This window comes from Phocoena sinus, chromosome 19 (assembly GCF_008692025.1).
Source record: "Phocoena sinus isolate mPhoSin1 chromosome 19, mPhoSin1.pri, whole genome shotgun sequence".
NCBI classification, from domain to species: Eukaryota; Metazoa; Chordata; class Mammalia; order Artiodactyla; family Phocoenidae; genus Phocoena; species Phocoena sinus.
The window spans coordinates 14,274,156-14,286,653 of NC_045781.1; the positions used below are offsets into that span (position 1 = coordinate 14,274,156).

Genomic DNA, 12,498 nt, shown 5'->3' on the forward strand with positions numbered 1-12,498 from the left:
GCACCATCGAAGGTGTCCCTTGCTCATGAAGGTCTTACCATTATTAGGGATACTAAGACACATATCCAAACTGACCACTGAAGTCAGCCTTGTGATTTTTGCTGGTTTAACCCATAGAGTATGCAGAGAAACAGGAATTGAGGCAGTCAGGGATAAGGTAGGAATCAGTTTTAGGTCTAATCTACAGTAAAAGAACATATGGAATTCTAAGAAAAATCTGACAGTATAATAGAGTGGTAGTGTGTGTGCATGCACACACACATTTAATTGAAATAGACCACAAGCAAGCAGAGTTGTGTTAGGATTTCTGTCTCTTCAAGAGAAGATACAAATGGCCAACAGGTACATGATTTATAAACATTTTCTTCTATATGTTATCTTTTCACTTTCTTGATAAGGTCTTTTTGTAGAAAAAGTTTATAGTTTTGTGAATTTCAATTTATCTTTTGATTCCTGTGTTTTTTATGTCAAATCTAAAAATTAATTGTCAAATTCAAGATCAAGATTTCTTCTAAGAATCTGATAATTGAACTCTTAAATTTAGGTCATTGTTCAATTTCAAGTTAATATTTGTAAATGGAGTGAGGCAGGAGTTCATCTTGATTCTTGTGCATGTAGTTAACCAGTAGTCCCAGCAGATTTCTTAAAGAAACTATTTGTACCCCATTGAATTTTCTTGGCACCCTTGCCAAAAATCAATCAGCTATGGATATTTGGGTTTATTTCTAGACTCAACTCTATCCCATTGATCTATATGTCTGCCCTTATGTAAGTACCACATTGTTTTGATTACTCTAGCTTTGAAGTAGTTTTTGAAATTGGAAAGTGTGAGTCTTCCAATTTTGTTTTTCTTTTTCAGTGTTGTTTTGACTATTTGGGGACCCTTGAAATTTCATATAAATTGGAGGATCAGCTTTCCCAATCTGAAAAAAAGTATTAGAATTCTGATAGGGATTGCACTGAATCTGTAAATTGCTTCGCGGATTACTGCCATCTTACTAGTTGTTATGGACTGAATTGTGTCCCCAAATTCCCATGTTGAAGCCCTAACCCACAATGGGACTATATTTGGAGATAGGGCCTTTAAGGAGCCAATTAAGGTTAAATGATGCCATAAGAGTGGGACCGTAATCCAATACGAATTTTGTTCTTTAAGAAGAGGAAGAAATACCAGGAATGTGCATGTACAGAGAAAAGGCCATCTGCAGGTCAAGGAGAGAGGCCTCAGGAGACGTCAAATCTGCAAACAGCTTGATCTTGAATATCCAGCCTCCAGAACTGTGAGAAATAAATTTCTGTTGTTTAAGCCATCCAGTCTGTGGTACTAGGCAGACCTGGTAGAGTAATACAACACTATTACATTTTCCAATTGGTGAAAATGGAATGTCCTTCCATTTAATAATGTCTTTAATTTTGCTCAGCAATGTTTTGTAGTTTTCAGTGTACAGGTCTTTCACTCCCCTGGTTAAATTTATTCCCACATATTTTATTCTTTTTGATGCTACTATAAATAGAATTTTCTTACTTCCTTTTTGTATTGTTGATTGCTAGTGTATAGAAAAACAATTTTTTTGTGTGCTGATCCTGTACCCTATAATTTTACTAAATTTATTAGCTCCAGTGTTTTCCTGTGGACATTTTGGGATCTTCTATGTATAGAATCATGTCATCTGCAAATAGAGATAGTTTAGTTCTTCCTTTAGAATTTGGATGCCTTTTATTTTTCTTGACTAATTTCTCTGACTAGGACTTCCAGTACAATGTTGAATATCAATGGTGAAATCAGATAGTCTTGTCTTGTTCCTGGTGTTAAGGAAAAAGATTTCAGATGTTCACCATTGGGGATGATGTTAGCTGTGGGTTTTTCATAAATGCCCTTTATCATGTTAAGGAAATTCCCTTCTATTCCTAGTTTGCTGAGCATTTTTAACCTGAAAGGCTGTTTAATTTTTTCAAGTGCCTTTTCTGCATCAATTGAGATGATCATGTTGGGTTTTTTTGGTCTTTGCTTTATTAATGAAGTGTATTAACTTCATTTATTTTCTTATGTTGAAGCACCTTTGTATTCCTGGAATAAATCACACTCAGTCAAGCTGTGCAATCCTTTTAATATACTGTTGGATTTGGTTTGATAATATTTTGTTGAAGATTTTTGTACCTATATCCATGAGAGGTATTTATAGGTGGTTTTCATTTCTAGTGGTATTTTTGTCTGGCTTTATATTAGGATAATGCTGGCTTCATAGAATGTGTTAGGGATAATTCTCTCCTATTTTTCAGAAGAGTTTGAATAGGATTGGTGTTAATCCTTCTTTAAAAGTTTAAATTCACTGGTGAAGCCACCTGGACCTGGACTTTTCTTTCTTGAAGGTCTTGAACTACTGATTCAACCTCCTTACCTGTTACAGGTCTGTTGCAATTCTCAACTTCTTATTGAGTCAATTTCAGTAATTTGTGTCTAGAGATTTTGCATTTTATCTACATTACTTAATTTGTTGGTGTACAATTATTTGTAGTATTCTTTTATAATTCTTTAAATTACTGTAAGGTTTGTAATGTCCCCACTTTTAGACAAATCTAAAGGTTTGTCAATTTTGATCTATTCAAATAACCAACTTCTGGTTTCACTGATTCTATTTTTAAGTTTCATTTATTCTTTGTATCTGCTTTTGTCCATATTTTCTTCCTTCTGCTGGTTTTGGGTTTAGTGTGCTCCTCTTTTCTAGTTCCTTAAGATGTAAAGTTAGGTTAAGATTTTCTTCCTTTTTAATATAGGTATTTATAGCTGTACATTTCCCTCTGGGAACTGCTTTCATTGAATCTCATAAGTTTTGGTATGTTGTGTTTTTATTTTCCTTCATCTCATAGTATTTGCTAATTTCACCAGTGATTTCTTCTTTGACCAATCGGTCATTTAAAGAGTATGTTGTTTAATTCCCACATATTTGCAAATTTTTCAATTTTCCTTCTAATATTGACTTCTAACCTTGTTTCATATTAGTTAGATACTTGGTATGCTTTCAGTTGTTTAAAATGAGAATTACTTTATGACCCTGGAGAATGTTCCATGTGCACTTCAGAAAAATGTGTATCTGCTGTTGTTGGGTGGAATGTTCCAAATATGTCTGTTAGGGCTAGTTGGTTTTTGTGTTGTCCAAGTCCACTTACTTATTGATCTTCTATCTAGATATACTTTTCATTATTGAAAATAAGGTACTTAAGTCCCCAAGTATTGTAGAACTATTTCTCCCAACAATTCTGTCCATGTTTACTACATATATTTTGAGGCTCTCATGTTGAGTGCAAGTACGTTTATCTTCTAGATGCATTGACACCTTTATCAATAGATAATTTCCTCTTTGTCTTGTAACAATGTAGACCTAAAACCCATTTTGTGTTTTAATCTATCTACACAAGATCACTTTTTTAGTTCCTCTAGTGGATATTTTTATATCTTTAAAGATTACAACTAACTTTTAAACCTTTAAAAATTGAAATATAGTTGATTTACAATATTGTGTTCATTTCAGGCGTACAGAAAAGTGAGTTACATATATATTTTTTCATATTATTTTCAATTATGTTATTATAAGATATTGAATACAATCTCCTGTGCTATACAGTAAATCCTTATTGCTTATCTATTTTATGTATAGTAGTTTGTTACTCCCATAGGCCTAATTTATCCTTCCCCCCTCCCCTTTTCATTTGGTAGCCATAAGTTTGTTTTCTGTACCTGTGAATCCATTTCTCTTTTGTATATTCATTTGTATTATTTTTTAGATGTCACATATAAGTAATATATATTTGTCTGACTTGCTTCACTAAGTATAATATTCCTTAGGTCCATCCATGTTGCTGCAAATGGCAATATTTCATTCTTTTTTATGACTAATATTCCATTACACACACACACACATACACACACAAACACACACACACACACGTCTTCTTAAGCCAGTCGGGCATTTGGGTTGTTTCCCTGTCTTGGCTATTGTAAATAGTGCTGCTACATGAACACTGAGGTACATGTATCTTTTGGAATTAGAGTTTTCATTTTTTCCAAATATTTACCAAGAAGTGGGGTTGCCAGATTACATGGTAGCTCTATTTTTTGTTTTTTAAGGAACCTCCATACTGTTTTGCATAGTGGCTGCACCAATTTACATTCCCACCAACAGTGTAGGAGGGTTCCTTTTTCTCCACACACTCTCTGGCATTTATTATTTATAGTTTTGGTGATGGCCATTCTGAATAATGTGAGGTGATACCTCATTGTGGTTTTGATTTGCATTTCTTTAATAATTAGCAATGTTAAGCATGTTTTCATGTGCCTGTTGACCATCTGTATGTCTTCTTTAGAGTAATGTCTATTTAGGTCTTCTGCTCATTTTTAAATTATGTTGTTTTTTAATATTGAGTTGTATCAGCTGTTTGTATATTTTGAATATTAACCCCTTGTTGGTTTGCATTGTTTGCAAATACTTTCTCCCATTCAGTAGGTTGTCTTTATGTTTTGTTGTTAGTCTCCTCTGCTGTGCAAGAGTTTTAAAGTTTGATTAGATCCGTTTGTTTATTTTTGTTTTTATTTGTTTTGCCTTGGGAAACTGATCTAAGAAAATATTGCTGTGATTTATGCCCAAGAATGCTCTTTGACTGTGTTCTCTTCTGGGAGTTTTATGGTGTCATGTCTTAAATTTAGGTCTTTAAACAATTTTTAGTTAACTTTTGTATATGGTATGTTTTAATTTCATTGATTTGCATGTAGCTGTCCAACTATCCCAACACCACTTATTGAAGAGATTGTCTTTTCATTGTGTATTCTTGCCTCCTTTCTTGTAGATTCATTGACTGTAGGTGTCTGGGTTTACTCCGGGTTCTCTATTCTTTTACATTGATCTATATGTCTGTTTTTATGTCAATAACATGTTGTTATGATTACTGTAGCTTTGTAGTTCTGAGGTCTGGATGGGTTATGCCACCACCTTTGATCTTTTTTCCTCAGGATGGCTTTGGCAATTCTGGGTCTTTTGTGACTCCATATAAATTTTTAGGATTATGTTTTCTGGTCTGTGAAAAACATCATGGGTGTTTTGATAGGAATCACACTAAATCTGTAGATTGCTTTGGGTAGTATGGCTATTTCTTTTTATATATATATAAATTCCTTCCTCCCTCCCTCCCTCCCTTCATTTATTTTTTGTCAGTCGCTGTAAACTGAGGAACAAGTCCTGAGAGCAGGTGAGGGGATTAAGAAGAGACAGGGTCAGGAGGGTGGTGTATAAACACACACACTTTATTTCTCATCAAACCTCTTTTTATGTATTGCAGTAGACAAAACATGTTTTTGTTAAAATCACCAAACTGAATCATCAGACAGCATTTCCTTAGTGTTGAAGTTATAGTACAAAACATTCTGCGAACCAGGATATAAACATGCATGAGAACAGACTGTGACTACCAAAGCATGCCAAGGACAAACTATAGTTAGAAAAACTGCAAGCAACTTCACGGGCCAAGACTCATATCTTCTCTAATAACTCTTTCATGTCCTGTCAATGATTAAGCAGGACTTTGCCATGCTTTAAGCTGCAAGAACTGTGTCAGCTTGCAGCTGGTTCCCGACATGTCCCCCTTCCTTATTTTTTAATGTGAGGTAGTAGAGCCCGACTTGGAGTTCTGCAATTGCTCGTAAGCCAATTCACAGGAGGACTGGAAAACAACAAATACACAATAATATTAAAATACCAATAACAATTATAGAATAAAGGAGGTTAATAAGAGAACTTGGGGCAAAAGTACGTGTAATCTGGGTAAATATGTCTCAAGCAATTTCCACTGGATTTACATCTAGGGGAGCTGCATGCTGGATATTTGTGATATCCCCATGTAAGGGAGCAATATCAAGGGATAGATTGGAATGAGACCAAATTCCCAATAAATGATTCTTAATCTGAGGCCAAGGCCACTGCGAATCGTTATATGGCTTAACAGATTGCAGAAAATTCTGCATGACAATGCATAGAACAGGCAGTTTTTAAAGCAGCTAATTGGTCTCCAAGAATAAGAACAACTTCTTCCAATACATTAACATGACTTTCTCATTTTCTATCAATAGTTTCTTGAGTTCCCAAAGCATTAGAGACATTAGCAGCTAAATTATTCACAAATGTGGCAGTATGAATACTTTGAGTCAGCGCAGTATCAGAAGCAGCTACAGAAGCAATGACTGCAATGAGCACTGTAATTCCAGCTATAAGTAACCCCCAAAATCGCTTGGGCCGTTGTAAAAGAAGGGAGAGTTCATGCATGACCTGCAAACCTGAATTAGAATACCAAGGACCTGTAACATTTACAGGGAGCATAGCAAAGGGAGGCTAATGAACAAGAAGAAATCCCCGGTTTGGTTCCCCCATGCTTATACAATTTGTCAAATTACAATTATCACAACGTATGTCATAAAACCCTTCTTTTTGAAAAACGTAGAGAGAACCAGTAAGAATAGCATAGGGTGATGGAACACAAGCCATAACAAAAGCGGTTAAGTTCCTAACAGGATGTTGTTGATGTGAAAGGACAACAGGCCCCACAGCAGCCATCAACTTCCAGATATTATTTTGTACATTTCCTAAATTGGTGGAGAGGACACCCTCCACCTATCCCCCTGGAGGTTCAATCTTATTAATAAGAAGTTCAGCAAAAGGTTGAGGAAAACAGCTGCAGTAGTATGAGGAATTCGATGCCACACTGGTGTAGAATATTGGCATCAATGCCACAGAGGATATGACCATAAAGGTTCTGAGGGGTTAGAAAAGGGGGACAATATTTGTTGAATGCAGGGAGGCAAGTCCTTAGGAGGATCCTCTGTAGCCTTAAAATAAGAAGTGGAGAGCCTCATGATATTCAAAATCCACTCCCTGTGAGATCATGTTTCATTCCAATACTGCAACTGATATGTATAAGAAGGCCTGGGTCCTACCGAAAGACATCCATGCCGGTATTGTTCGTGTTGGTTATACCAAAATGCAGGAATGGAAAAACAGATAGGGGCACACAAAAGGAAAGGCAGTAAATGAAAAACAAGTTACAGTGAGAGGGGTAATAAAATCACTGCTTGGATAGCCAAGAAGGGAAGTATCGTTAACATAAACAGGAATTGAGGGATCATTTCATTCTACGGGGCGAAGTAATGGAGGATCAGGGACATATGCCCAATAATTATCAGTATTACCCAAAACTACCTGACAAGAGATAATAGCCAACATAGCCACAAACAACGTTTGTGGGGACTTAGTCACTTGCTGCTGCATCAACATCTCCTCTGCCTTCTGGGTCAGTCGTTTCAATTGGCCCCATGTTGGAGGGTTGGCCATCCACGTGGCCCAGGAGAGACAACACTGATGAGCTTGGAGAGCTGGTTTCTCAGGAGGATTGGAAGTGTCATCGAGCCGCCTTCTCGTCATGTGGTGGGGGAGAGAGTTCACCATCTGGTCTGGATCCATATTGCAGGGGAGGGAATTCACCATCCATCTGGTCTGGATCCACAGAATCTCATGAGGCGCTCAGGTATCCAACGAGGATCCTTAGTGTCCCTAGGAAACATACAAACATGCCCTCATCCCCATATTAGTATAGGATCCTGGACCATTCCACTGATTAGTAAGAAGATCCTGCCAACGGACTTCAGCAAAAGGCAAGGCACGAGGATGCCACAATCCTTCGACAGCTGTCTGTCCTTGCTTATCTACGTTCAAAAAATTTAAAGTATATAAAGAATGTCGCAATAAATTGTGCGGGGTTGTGGTATATTCCCCCTTCTTTATTTTAAACCCCAAAGAAGATATATCTTCCCCCTGCTTAGAAGCTTGAAATAAAGCAGTTTGGAGTGGAGAAGAAAGACTCACAGGCAGAGAGGAAGTAGAAGAAACAGAAATAGACCCCTGATTTACTGAAGGGGACTCATCAGGAGATTTTGCTGGCAAGGAAAAGCCAGAAGAATGTGCAATAGGGGCTAGGGAAGCATCTTGAGTAACATCATGTAAATGTTTTACCCAAGTTAAAGCTTGGGCTAAAGCAGTAAATGAAGTTTTATCTAATATAGGAAAGTTTTCAGACTCTGCAGGCACATTCTTAAGAGCTGCAAAAACGCCATCATCAAAATCAGGATTGTGATATCGTGCAGCCTCTTCCTCCGATTCAGTCTCATCCTCTGGGGATAGTTCATCAACCTCCTCCAGGGACTCTGAAGATGGCATGGTCGCCAACAAGGGAGGTGCAGTAGGAGAAACAGGTTCCTCAGGCAAATTTTGTAACTGAGGAGCAGAAGGGAAGCAGCGTAAAGACGCTGCTTTGAATAATTTCTGAAGCTCATGAGTTGGGTCAAGACAATCTCTTATCAAATTCCAAAGTGAAAAAGTACCTACAGGAACCTTAGAAGGTCCATGAAGGGAATAGAAAGTTTTCAATTGTTGACCTATTTTTTCCCATGTTTGAATATTAACAGTTCCTCCCTCTGGGAACCATGGACAAATTTCCTGCACAAAATGAAGAAAATGAACAAGCTGTTTATGCGTAACCTTAATGCCCTGAGCAGATAACATAGAGTACAGTAGCTGAACGAAAAGTTGTCGTTCCTTAAATCCAGTTTGCCCCATTTTTACTCCTGATGAGAACAAAACAGAAAGAAAGGCTACATCTAAAATATCCCCCGGTACAATCCAACTTACCCTGTATATGTCTGTATGCGAAATATTTCCGGGTTCCCTCTCAACAGCCCATGTACTCAGGTCACTGTTTGGGCGCCACTTGTCAGTCACTGTAAGACTGAGGAACAAGTCCTGAGAGCAGGTGAGGGGATTAAGAAGAGACAGGGTCAGGAGGGTGGTGTATAAACACACACACTTTATTTCTCATCAAACCTCTTTATATATTGCAGTAGACAATACATGTTTTTTGTTAAAATCACCAAACTGAATCATCAGACAGTATTTCCTTAGTGTTGAAGTTATAGTACAAAACATTCTGCAAACCAGGATATAAACATGCATGAGAACAGACTGTGACTACCAAAGCATGCCAAGGAAAAACTATAGTTAGAGAAACTGCAAGCAACCTCATGGGCCAAGACTCACATCTTCTCTAATAACTCTTTCGGGTCCTGTCAATGATTAAGCAGGACTTTGCCATGCTTTAAGCTGCAAGAACTGTGTCAGCTTGCAGCTGGTTCCCGACAATTTTTGGCTAAGTTGGGTCTTTGTTTCTGGACACGGCCTTTCTCTAGTTGTGGTGAGTGAGGGCTACTCTTCGTTGTGGTGCACAGGCTTCTCAACATGGTGGCTTCTCTTGTTGCAGAGCACAGGCTCTAGGTGTGCAGGCTTCAGTAGTTGTGGCTCATGGGCTCTAGAGCGCAGGCTCAGTAGTTGCGGCACACAGGCTTAGTTGCTCCGTGGCATGTGGGATCTTCCTGAACCAGGGCTCGAACCCATGTCCCCTGCATTGGCAGGTGGATTCTTAACGACTGTGCCACCAGGGAAGCCCCAGTGTGACCATTTTAACAATATTAATTCTTCCAATCCAAGAGCATGGGGTATCTTTCCATTTCTTTGAATCATTTTCAGTTTTCCTTCAGTTTTATAGTTTTCAGCATATAGGTCTCTAACCTCCTTGGTTGTTTATTCCTAAGTATTTCTTTTTGATGCAATTTTAAAAGGGATTTTTTTTTTTACATACTCCGATATTTCACTGTTAGTGTAAAGAAATGCAACAAATTTCTGTATATTAATCTTGTATCCTGCTACCTTGCTAAATTAATTTATTAGTTATAATAGTTGTGGTGTGGAGTCTTTAGGGTTCTGTATACAGAGTATCATGTCATCTGCAACTAGTGACAATTTTACCTCTTCTCTTCCAATTTGGATATCTTTTACTTCTTTTTCTTGTCTGATTGCTGTGGCTATGAGTTCGAATACTATGTTGAATAGAAGTGGGGACAGTGGGCATCTTTGTCTTGTTCCTGAATTTAGCAGGAAGGCTTTCACTTTTTACTGTTGAGTATTTTGTTGCTTGTGGGTTTGTCATAAATGATTTTCATCATGTTGAAGTATTTTCACTCTATACCCACGTTGATGAGATTTTTTTTTATCATGAATGGATGTTGAATTTTGTCAAATGCATTTTCTGCATCTATTAAGATGATCATGTGGTTTATGTCTTTCCTTTTTTTAATGTGGTGTATAACACTGATTGATTTGCGTATGTTGAACCATCCTAGAATGATCCAACTTGATCATGGTGTCTGATCCTTCTTATGTATTGTTAGATTTGGTTTGCTAATGTTTTGTTGAGTATTTCTGCATCTATATCAAAGATATTGGCCTGAAATTTTCGTTTTTGTAGTGTCTTTGTCTGGTTTTAGTATCAGGGTGATGGTGGCTTCATAAAATGAATTTGGGAGTGTTCCCTCCTCTTCAGTCTTTTGGACGAGTTTGAGAAGGATAGGTATAAGTTCTTCTTTGTATGTTTGGTAGAATCCCTCAGTGAAGCCATCTGGCCCTGGACCTTCGTTTAGAGGGAGGTTGGTTCTTTTTTTTTTTTTTTTTTTAAATTCTAGATATGATTTCACTTCTAGTCATCAGCCTTGTTCAAATTATCTGTTTCTTCTTGACTCGGTTTTGGCAGGCTCTGTGTTTCTAGAAACTTGTCCATTTCTTCTATCGTGCCCAATTTGTTGGCATATGACTGTTCATAGTATTCTCTTATGATTTTTTTTGTATTCCTATGACATCATTTATTTCTCCTCTTTCATTTCCTATTTTGTTTATTGATGTCCTCTCTATTTTGTTTTTGGTGAGCCTGCCTAGAGGTTTGTTCATTTTATCTTTAAAAAAAAACAGCTCCCGGTTTTATTGATCTTTTCTATTTTTGCTGATATCCATTTTATTTATTTCCTAATTTTTATTATTTCCTTCCTTCCACTGACTTTGGGTTTTGTTGACTTTTCTAATTCTTTTCATGGTAGGGAGGTTGTTTGAGACTTTTTTGTTTCTTGAGGAAGGCCTGTATCTCTTTGAACTTCCTTCTTATAACTACTTTTGCTATATCCCATAAATTTTGTAAAGTTGTGTTTTCATTTTCATTTCTCTGAAGGTATTTTGATTTCATTGTTGACCCATTAGTTTTTTTAGTAGCATGTTGTTTAGTCTCCATCAGTTCATTATTTTCCTGTTTTTCTTTCTGTGGTTGATTTCTAGTTTCATACTGTTGTGGTCAGAAAAGGTGCTTGAAATAATTTCTATCCTCTTTAAATTTGTTGAGGCTTATTTTGTGACCTAGTATGTGGTCTATCCTAGAGAATGTTCCAAGTGCACTTGAAAAGAACATGTATTCTGCTGTTTTTGGATGTAATGTCCTACAGATATCTGTTAAGTCCAACTGGTCTATTATGTCATTTAGGACCTCTGTTGCCTCTGATTTTTTTTTAAGGGAGGGAGGGAGAGAGGGAGGATGGATGGATACATGGATGGATAGAGGGATGGTGAGTGAGTGAATAGAGGGATGGATGGATGGATGACAGATAATAATAGTGAACTTTTAAAATTAATTAATATATGGCTGCATTGGGTCTTCATTGCTGCACACGGCTTTCTCTAGTTGTGGCGAGCAGGGGCTACTCTTCATTGTGGTGCACAGGCTTCTCATTGCAGTGGATTCTCTTGTTGTGGAGCACAGGCTCTAGGCACATGGGCTCAGTAGTTGTGGTTCGTGGGCTCTAGAGCGCAGGCTCAGTAGTTGTGGCGCATGGGCTTAGTTGCTCCACGGCATGTGGGATACTCCCGGATCAGGGATTGACCTGTGTCCCCTTCATTGGCAGGCAGATTCTTAACCACTGCACCACCAAGGAAGTTCCTACTATATGTTTTTGATTTGTGGTAACTGTGGAGCTCAAGTATGTTGGCCCATAACTATATCTACTTGTGTTAAACTGATAGTCATACAAGTTCATGTTCTAAAATATCTACATTTTAAACTCCCCTCCCCCACGTTTTGTGATTTTAATGTCCTATTTTATATATTTATGTTTATCCTTTTGCTGTTACTTGTAGTTATCGCTTTTACAAATTTTTCTGACTTTTAAAATCTATCTACTGGCTCATTTAAGTGGTCTTCAATCCTTTTATATATTTGCCTTTCTTATTGTGGTTTTCCCTTTCCTATATATTCTTGCTTCTTGTCTATTTAGAGAAGACCCTTCAATATGTCTTACAGGGCAGGTTTAGTATTGTTGAATTCTTTTAGTTTTTGCTTGTCTAAGAAATTCTTTCTCTCTCCTTCTATTCTAAATGATAATCTTGCTGGGTAGAGTATCCTAGATTGCAGGTTTTTTTCTCTCAGAACTTTGAATATATCATGCCCTTCCTTTCTGACCTGCAAAATTTCTACAGAGAAATCAGCTAATTGCCTATGGGGGTTCCCTTGTAACTGTTTTTCTCTTGCTGCCTT

General features: G+C 37.3%; 1 protein-coding gene across 2 annotated transcripts in view; it reads right to left on the minus strand.

Annotated features, from left to right (window-relative positions):
- Positions 1-5,274: 5,274 nt before the first annotated feature.
- Positions 5,275-12,498, minus strand: part of ZNF527 (zinc finger protein 527) — a 47,745-nt gene continuing 40,521 nt past the window's right edge. Inside the window, exons 2-3 of one of the 2 annotated variants that reach the window (XR_004347093.1) lie at positions 8,727-8,837; positions 5,275-7,592 (exon numbers count right to left, since the gene is read on the minus strand). The gene's annotated coding sequence lies outside the window, so the exon portion shown is untranslated. Of the gene's footprint in view, positions 8,838-12,498 lie in introns of both variants that reach the window. The other variant, XR_004347092.1, reaches the window with a different exon arrangement.